The sequence below is a fragment of the Helianthus annuus genome, chromosome 13 (assembly GCF_002127325.2).
Source record: "Helianthus annuus cultivar XRQ/B chromosome 13, HanXRQr2.0-SUNRISE, whole genome shotgun sequence".
Lineage (NCBI taxonomy): Eukaryota > Viridiplantae > Streptophyta > Magnoliopsida > Asterales > Asteraceae > Helianthus > Helianthus annuus.
In genome coordinates this window covers 25,781,053-25,791,398 of record NC_035445.2, presented here as the reverse complement: position 1 = coordinate 25,791,398, position 10,346 = coordinate 25,781,053, and the positions used below count along the sequence as shown (strand labels likewise).

Here is a 10,346-nt window from a genome sequence, read left to right as displayed (position 1 = left end):
GCATTTTTATTCTAAAAAATTTATAAGATAAGCCATTATAAGTTTTAAACAAATTTTTTTTCTTATTTTTTAAATCATAAAATGAAATTTCATGTGGTTCCTAAATGTTGCAGTGATTTCGATATAGTACCAAAATGGATCATTGGTTCCAAAAAAAAATCACATTTTCTGTTTTTTAAATCACAAACATATGTGATTCAGCGATGATTTCTTATATATTGCAAAGATGATGTTCAGAACATAAACCATAAACCGGAAGAAACCATATTTAAGAAGTCACAGTGATCGGATCCAAGCAAATCAAATCCACAAAATAAAAACCACATTTTCTTTCCAAAAACTCAACAAAACCTAGATGAGAATCAATACTCGCCTCATTAGAAATCGGAAAACAAAACTGAAACAAAGTTTCTTCTACAGTTTCATGGTATCATGATTGAAATCACAAAGTGAAACTAAAATGGAAATCGGAAAAACCTTTTCCGTGATCTCGATTTTCAAACAATCACAAAATCAAATGGATTAGACGTACATGATTGAAGGTAGGCTTAGATATATTTTGTTTTTATAAAGCAAATCTACCCTAAATAATACCCAAATAAGCACAAAAAAGAAAATAAAAATTTAGAGAAAAAAGTGGTAACATGTTGACCTGGTAATTAAACATTATTAAAACACTAAATAATAGTTTAGTTATTTTAGAGAGACAAAAAAAGTTTGAGTGATTTAATTAAAACAGTTCACAAACTTGATTACATTTCTGTGATATTTTCCCAAAAAGATATAACAAGTGTTGTAATTTCTTTTGAAAGGGGGAATCTGTGGTGCCATGTGATGCCCAGCTTGGACTTCTTATTTGTGTTTAGTGACTTTAGACCAGGTTTAGTTAAATAAGGGGATATATGCAAAGAGGCAGGATTTTAACAGATAAAACAATGAACCTTTAACCGATAAAATTTTGACAGGATTTTAACCCTTTCAATCAAATAAAAAACAAAGAGGTAGTTAAACAATACATCTGGATTCAACAACAAACACTAATTAATAAAAAAAAAAACAAAGAGGCAGTTAAACAATACAGATCCAAAAACCACAGTTAAAAGTTACAAAAAAACCAAGAAATTTAGAAGAACTTACAACAATGCAAGAGGCAGAATTTTGTTACAGACGACAAAAAATGTGAAACCTTGATGTGAGAGCCGAGAAACAACGCAAGATCCAGATGCAAAGAGTCAATATATTCTGAAATCGAAGTAAAATAGAAGTTGTTAGGTTGATGTTTTGAAGATTTAATTGATGCAAGATTTAAAAGTAGGATTTAGTTCAACTGAGATAAACTTACAATTTGAAAGTTTAATTCGACTCAGTTGAGTGTTTGTAGAGTGTTGAGCTTGATGAAGTATTTGTAGAGACTGAAGCAAGCATGCTCTCTTTCATACAACAGTAGATGTAAAAGCAGTAAGTCAGTTGAGTGTAGTTGAGGGTTTGTAGAGTGTTGAGCTTCATGAAGTACTTATAGAGACTGAAGCAAGCAAGAGACAACAGTAAACTCTGTTCTTTACAGCTGTAGATGTAAAGAAGTACACGGTAAGTAGTAAACAAAACAAAAAGGACAAAAGTCAAACAAAATATCCTGACATTACTTGGTTTCTGAAAAAGTTGAGATATATTAAAAGATATTATCTATACTAAAGACTTATTAAGAATATCAAAAAAGTCTTTGGATTATAACTTGAAGTTGGATTCTAACTAAAACATTTGGTATTTGAAAGGGGTAATACTTCCAGCTATACTCCACGGCTGAAATTTCATAGTTAAAATATTATATAGGTTAATCTTATTGTGCTTTTGCATATTCAGAGCAAATGGGACTAATCTTTAGATAAAAAAGCAATGCATTTTAAGATTAAAAAAACATGGTCAATTTGAAAAAATGGGACTAATCTTTAGCAAACAGATTCTCGTTAACGAATCTTGACGTCTCCGGTCCACCATGTCCCTCATAGACAACATTCAAATAAATATAAATATTAATAAAAAATTTAAATAACATTCAAATAATTTTTTCAAAGTCACACGAATTGTTTTTTAATTGAACTATAAATTTTCCTTTAACTCATGTTAAATAACATATTTTTGAAAAGAAATTATTTTATCCAAAAAGATTAGGAGTGAGAAAAAATTAGTTTAAAAAAAACCCATTTTGATAAATAATTTTCAAAGTACCCATTTAGGTAAATAATTTTTCCAACTACACCATTTTAGGAAAAAACTCAGCACCAATGCCCCAAACCCAAAACAGATACGTAATTTTAAATAATTTATTGGCGCCCTTATACATTCCCATGATCTCGTAACCGACTCGTGTGGACCCAGTTGACCAGACTCTTACCGATTTTGCACCGTCCATTGCCACCTTGAGAGCCGCCACGTTTACCAAATTTGCCAAATCAGCACCTAAAAATACGATAAACAGATCGTAAATTGAACTGACATAAAGAATTATGTAAATATAAACTGTTGCTGACCTTGAACAACATCAACCTTTCGAGTAATGTATTGTACTTACATTTTGAATTTCGGTAACCTCGGCTTCTGGCTTTTTAACCGTTCACCGCCTGCATTCACCGTTGCCCTAAACTAAACGGATAAATATTATCCATTCCAGTCATGTATCCAGTTACCAGAACGCTGACTCCACCGTTTAGGGATTCTTGAGCATCAACGGATTTGATCTCAGCCTTGAAGTCACCATAGTTAAGTGACAAGATTTTAGCATTGATTGCCTGCATGCCAGTACAAACTTTAAAAATAAAAAAACAGATACCACTTTCACATGTATTATGAACTAAAAAGATTTAACAGAGACCGTACATCCATAGTAGTGGTTATGCTCATAGAACCATCTTCCTCGGGCCGACCAAGTTTACTGATATCCTGATAAAAACGATGAACAAGCCCAGGTGACTGGTGCAGTATATGATAATACTGCTGAATAAAAGCATTCCCAACCTGTTTGTCGCCAACAATTTAATAACATTAAATCAAATTCATTCACCTATAAACAATGCAATCAAATTCATTCACCTATAAATATTAATAAATAATTTAAACATGTTTACCGATTTTGCACCGTCCATTGCCACCTTGAGAGCCGCCACCTTGAGAGCCGCCACGTTTACCAAATTTGCCAAATCAGCACCTGAAAATACGATAAACAGATCGTAAACTGAACTGACATAAAGAATTATGTAAATATAAACTGTTGCTGATCTTGAACAACATCAACCTTTCGAGTAACCTTCGACTTCTGGCTTTTTAACCGTTCACCGCCTGCATTCTCGATCAGCTCTCCCTAACACCACTATCAATTGTTCTCTTACAACCGAACAGCACGTCCCCACAGACGCTATTTGCGGGCATATCCGCCATTGTTCTCTTACAACCGAAAGAAACTCATATCTTGATAACATTCGCAGACATATCTTGATCCTCAGACGCAAATCCTGAACCAAAATAAACAAATACTTTATAAAGTTTCACACTTGCACAATCGAATCGAATTCTTGAAACCGTTTAACCGAACTTACTCTTGAGATTAGCAAACAGATTCTCGTTAACGAATCTTGACGTCTCCGGTCCACCATGTCCCTCATAGACAACATTCAAATAAATATAAATATTAATAAAAAATTTAAATAACATTCAAATAATTTTTTCAAAGTCACACGAATTGTTTTTTAATTGAACTATAAATTTTCCTTTAACTCATGTTAAATAACATATTTTTGAAAAGAAATTATTTTATCCAAAAAGATTAGGAGTGAGAAAAAATTAGTTTAAAAAAAACCCATTTTGATAAATAATTTTCAAAGTACCCATTTAGGTAAATAATTTTTCCAACTACACCATTTTAGGAAAAAACTCAAATAATTATTTAAATAACATTCAAATAATTTTTTCAAAGTCACACGAATTGTTTTTTAATTGAACTATAAATTTTCCTTTAACTCATGTTAAATAACATATTTTTGAAAAGAAATTATTTTATCCAAAAAGATTAGGAGTGAGAAAAAATTAGTTTAAAAAAAACCCATTTTGATAAATAATTTTCAAAGTACCCATTTAGGTAAATAATTTTTCCAACTACACCATTTTAGGTAAAAACTCAGCACCAATGCCCCAAACCCAAAACAGATACGTAATTTTAAATAAATTATTGGCGCCCTTATACATTCCCATGATCTCGTAACCGACTCGTGTGGACCCAGTTGACCAGACTCTTACCGATTTTGCACCGTCCATTGCCACCTTGAGAGCCGCCACGTTTACCAAATTTGCCAAATCAGCACCTGAAAATACGATAAACAGATCGTAAATTGAACTGACATAAAGAATTATGTAAATATAAACTGTTGCTGACCTTGAACAACATCAACCTTTCGAGTAATGTATTGTACTTACATTTTGAATTTCGGTAACCTCGGCTTCTGGCTTTTTAACCGTTCACCGCCTGCATTCACCGTTGCACTAAACTAAACCATGGGGCTAATTGTACCCAATAGATAGTGTGGAACTCCTACAAATACATAAAACGAATAACAATTCATTAATACAACAATCAAACCTTTCTGATCATGAATCACTACAATATTTGAATGTCTTTTCAACCACATAATAGTTAAATCATTTCTAAACCTAACCACAAAATCTTTTATGCATGACTTTTCAACAACTAAACCAGTAACCCTAGTTTGGACTTATCCAACTAAAAAACATTTTTAATGAACTCCCTAACAATCACAGACAAAATATCCAAACCAGTAACCAAAAAATTTAAACCACAGTCAAATAAACCCTAGTAAATAAACAAAAAATTTAAACAAAAAAAAATAAACCCTGGTTAATAAACAAAAAATTTAAACAAAAAAAATAAACCCTCGTTAACCACAGTCAAATTCTATAAATTTAAACAAAAAATCAAGAAATCTTGTAAATAAACCGTAGACTTGTAAATAAACCGTAGACTTGTAAATAAAACCGAGAAATCTACTTACAAAGAACAGATCTACTACAAATAAACCATAGATCTTGCCAGATCTTCCACCCACAAGCACCATCGTTGACGAACCCACAACCAAAAGGAAGATCTGAAACATTACCCATTGAAGATTCAAATAACAAAAAAATAAATAAATAAATAAGATATGGTAACAAGAAAGGTACCCTACAGTCAAACCAGTAGATCTGGTGTCAGATCTACTGAAATAGTGTCGGATCTACTGAGATAGTGTTGGATCTTGAAGCCACCGGGAAAGAAGCCATAGAAATCGATGTTGTGTCGGATCTGGTGTCGGATCTGGTGTCGGATCTAATGTCGTCAACGATGGAGGAGTCGTGGAGGAGCGGTGGAGGAGCGGTGGATGAAATGAAGGTTAGGGTTAGGGTTTGTAGAGAAAGGTGGAGTGTCTGGATAGATGAAACGAAATTTGTGGTTAGATAGAGTGAATGAAACATTATATTGGATCCATTAAACTAAAAACGGGTCAAGTTAACCCGGCTAAGATCCGCGTGGGTACCAGGTGGAAAACAAGTTTTCAACACTTGTGCTTAACAGGTTTGTACAATGGGCTTTAAAGACTTGTAAAGTGGCAAAAGACCATTCTATCCTTCCTATATGCTTTATAAAGTAGTATATATATATATATATATATATAGGACAAAGATCCGTTAGGAACCACCCCTTATTGCGAGAACCGCGAGAACCAGTGTGAACACAAACAGTAATTCCTAAAAAAATCTAAAAAACACCCAAAAAATTTTTTTTTATTTTTTTACTATTTTTTTTGAAAAAATCGCTATATTTTGTTAATAAAAAAAATTTTCAAAAAAAAAAAAAAAAAATTTCGAGTAACAGTTATCCATGCACATGTGCATATGTGTCGTTTCTTTGTCAAATTCCGTAATTCATTACAAATAATAGTCAATTGCACTTTCATTTACACTACTACGTGTAATACACTATTTTTTACATTATCAATGTTAGAAATGCACATGTGCATCTATATGTATCAATAGGAAATAAGGTGTTTTGGTACACTACTTTCTCTTTCATCTATCATTCCATCCATAATACACAAGCATGCACATGTGCATTTTTGTCATTTCTTTGACAAATTCCGTAATTCATTACATATATTAGACAATTGCACTTTCATTTACACTACCATATGTAATACACTACTTTTTACATTACCAATATTAGAAATGCACATGTGCATTTATATGTATCAACATGAAATAAGGTGTTTTGGTACACCACTTTGAATACACTTTCCCTTTCATCTATCATACCATCCATAATACACTACCATTACCTCCTACCATCCATAATACAATACCATTACCTCCTACCATCCATAATACAATACCATTAACAATATTTTCACTTTATTACATGTATGTAAACACCATTTATACCATCCAATCAACATATTACATAAAAAATTGACAACTATAACCAAACCATCAACCACTAGATATAACTAACCAAAAAACATGTATATGGGTCTACTTCTCCATTCAAAATCACAAACTTTTTGTACCAAAACACGTTATATCATGGTTATACCTAATTATGCACATGTGCATCTTGAATATTGGTAATGTAAAATGTAGTGTATTACTAATGGTATTGTAAATTAAAGTGCAATTGTCTATTCCTGATAACGTATTACCGAATTTGTTGAAGTAATGATACATATGCACATGTGCATGGATAACTGTTACTCGAAAAAAAAAGTTTTTTTTTTTTTTTTTTTTTTTTTTTTTTTTTTATGGAAACGAAATATAGCGATTTTTTATTAAAAAAAATAAAAAAAAATTTTGAGTGCTTTTTTGATTTTTTTTAGATTTTATTTTGTGTTCACATTGGTTCTCGCGGTTCTCGCAATAAGGGTGGTTCTCGCATGAACCTTACCCTATATATATATATATATATATATGGGACGGTTCATTTGAGAAGAAAATTTAATTGAGAAGAAAAAGAACAAAGGGTAATTTTGTAAAACATTAAATAGTTTTTTCACTTATCTTATTTATTATCATTTTTGAATTAGTCATAAAGACTATTATCCTCCACCTTAACTTTTTTTTTTCCTACACACATCAAAAGTTATCCTACATATTTCGAAATTCATCCTACACATTGAAATTTATCCTACACAACTCGTAATTTGTCCTACACAACTCGTAATTTATCCTACACTTTAAATTATTTTATATTATTTTTTTTTTGAAAAAATATATATTTTGAAGATAAGTTACAAAAAATTTAATGTACTAGCTATTAAAGAGGAAGACAATAAATTAATTACCTATGTAGATTTACCAATGTACCCTTGTAGTAACATTAAATACTTATATTAAATGAAGTGAAATAAAGCATTCTCATTGGTTGAAACTTTTTCTGTTTTCTTCTTACAAAAATTTTTTTCTCATTTGAACTCTCTACTATATATATATAGGCGAAGAGTATTGTACAATATTCCTTAACGTACATTACGTACAATATAGTGAATTCGCATGTCATAAAATAGCAGGATGAAATCGCATGTGATAATTTTGATGAAATAGCATGTTGTTTTTTTTTGTAACAATTTCGCATGTGGTAATTTTGATGAAATCGCATGTTAATAAACCAACATACGAAATTGTTACAAAGAAACAACATGCGAATTCAATGCGGGAAGATGATCGGACGGCTGAGATTGTAGCGTACGTATTGTACGATAAGGTCATTTGTACGTTAACCTACCCCTATATATATATATATATATATATATATATATATACTATATTAATAAGCATATCCAAAGGACTTCTTAAGGTCATTTAAATTTCCTTAAAACACCCATAAAGCATGATGTACAAGTCTTTTAAGCACCATAAAACATCAGTTTCCACTTATACCCTTACTTCACTCAACCCTTTTAAATACAATAAAACACTTCACACGGATCACAATCTCTACCGTTCATTTTTATACATGAATTATAATCTGGACCATTCATTTTGAAAACCTTGTCCATTGTGAAAGATAACACAAATCAAAGATGGATCTGACCGCCCCTTTCCTTTTAAGATTTTAGATCTGGATCTATTCACCGTAAGCTATTGTTCACGAGGATCTGGACACCTTCCCTAAGATGGTTGAAGATGGATCCCTAGCCGTCGCATCTGGTGAAGACGGTGGTGATTTCAACTATCTGTGATCTTATGCTTCAATTTCTCTTTTGTTGGTTTATCATTGATCATCCCTAGGGTTTTGTTGTTTCGGGACAAGAATCATGGTTGTTCTCTCCAACCTGCCCGCTGTGGATGCAAAAATGGGTCAAGCGAAAGAAGCCCTAACTGCCATTCGCCGCCCGGAAGTTAATCATAATCCAACTTCTAAGAATCTTCTTTATGCTGCTGCCAGAGAACTTTCTCGAAGGATAATGGGTGAAGAAGCTGGCGACGACACGATGGTTTACAAGGTACCGTGAATCTATGAGTTTATTCACTTTTTGTTTACTTTTAAATAAGTATATGTTTCGTATTTTGTTGAGGATTTGACTATTATTAACTGATTGATATATGTCATTTGTACTATAGACCCAACAAAAGTTTTCTAAGGTTCATCGGCCAGCCACAGCGACACCGATGGAAGGTACTATATGGAGGGACTGACGGATGATGTTGACAAATCAAATGAGATGGTCTAATTGATCTTTTTTTGTTGAAGATTGAAGATAGTTTCCCAGATTTGGTAACATCTGTTGAAGCTACACAAATTCGGCTTCAAAACGAGCCTGCCTTTTAGGTAACATCTGTTTATGTTTCAGCTTCATTTGTGTTAACAGATTAGATCATTTCAGCTGGTTGACAGATTAGATCTTGGAATCAAGCACAATATGTAAAGGAATCTTCTCATAAAGATGTTTCAAAGAACCCTTCTGTTGGTCAAGGTGCAAGTTCTTCTAAACACAAGGAGGCATCGGGTTAAACCCGTCTTCAGCAAATTCTACTAAAGTAAACAGTCAATCATTTGGGGTTATTGGTACAAAACCATATTCATCTGGTCACATATACAGGCTGTTATCCTTTTATGTAAGATTTTAATCCTTTTTTCTGGTTAATCGATAGACAAACATGGATTTGATGACTCCGATGAAGAGGGCACTCGCCGTTTCATGGTAAATGTTATCGAGCCACAATTCAATCTTCACTCTGAAGATGCCAATGTAAGTTGTTAAGGTGCTAGAACTGTGTTTCTTTAGCAAACTATATTAATTAATCATTTTTAATGGTTAACACTTAACAGGGAAGATTTTTGCTTGCTGCTGTTAGTGGAAGGGTTTTAGCTCAGTCATTCCATGCAGTTCTTAACGTTGGTATAGAGATGATCAAACAAGCACTCGGGAGTGGATACGTGAATAATCCGGAGTCTCAACCTGAATTAACATGGAATCGTATGGAACTATTGTTGATGTTGGAACATGTGCAGGCTCATGTGGCTCCAACTGATGTTGATCCAGGGGCTGGACTTCAATGGTTACCAAAGATTCGTAGAAACTCCCAAAAATACAGTGCACTAGGGCCCTTCTTGAAAGAGTATTTATGCCATGTGATATTTATTGTCGCTACACCAGACACAAAGGCGGAACAACAGATTTAAAAGTGTGTTTGTGTATGATACACACACTATTTTGTTTATATTCTTCATAGTTGATACATTTCTGTATTGCAGGTTAAACCTTTGAAAGAACTTGCATTCAATTCTCAAAATATAACAGTGAACATGACGTCTCGCCAGTTTCAAGTTATACTTGATGTTTTGACCAATCTTCTCTTTGCCAGGCTTCCCAAGTACGAATATACTCATTTATTTTTTAGCACTCTCAACAATGAAGTCTCTATTCCAGTTCACTATATTTAGATATTTGACTGTCGTATTTGAATGTGAGAAGATGAATTTTTTCTATGTACTTTGCCATTTGACCGAAATTTGTAATTCAGGCCTAGGAGAAGCAGTCTTCCGAAATCAGCAGAAGATGATGACGACATTGAGGAAGAAGCAGATGAAGTGGTTCCCGATGGTGTTGAAGAGGTAGAGTTAAAACGAGTCAACCTTGAACAGAAAGAACGTGCCCGGAACTTGCTTTTTGACGATATTCAGAAAAAAAAGCTGCTATTTTTGTTGCGAGAATAGGAGCCAGTGGAACTATATATCTAGGTTAAGGTAACTTCATAGTTCTTGGCATACACACATAATGATTTGACTTCATTTCATTTTTTATAAGCTT

The 10,346-nt window shown here is 32.8% G+C and overlaps 1 long non-coding RNA gene across 4 annotated transcripts; it reads right to left on the bottom strand.

Annotated features, from left to right (window-relative positions):
• Positions 1-1,063: 1,063 nt before the first annotated feature.
• LOC110902531 lies at positions 1,064-5,466 on the bottom strand. Of its 4 annotated transcripts, XR_002571186.2 has the most exons (11): positions 5,227-5,466; positions 5,058-5,150; positions 4,465-4,579; positions 3,591-4,352; positions 3,290-3,506; positions 3,123-3,202; positions 2,875-3,012; positions 2,570-2,786; positions 2,393-2,457; positions 1,343-1,564; positions 1,064-1,242 (listed from the first exon to the last, which is right to left on the bottom strand). It is a non-coding gene; the product is annotated as an uncharacterized LOC110902531 (long non-coding RNA). The 4 variants fall into 4 exon arrangements; XR_004876884.1 differs by lacking the exons at positions 2,875-3,012; positions 3,123-3,202 and having other exon boundaries at positions 1,343-1,522; positions 2,570-2,587; positions 3,302-3,506; positions 5,227-5,465; XR_004876885.1 differs by lacking the exons at positions 2,875-3,012; positions 3,123-3,202 and having other exon boundaries at positions 2,570-2,587; positions 3,302-3,506; positions 5,232-5,465.
• Between the last annotated feature and the right edge of the window lie 4,880 nt (positions 5,467-10,346).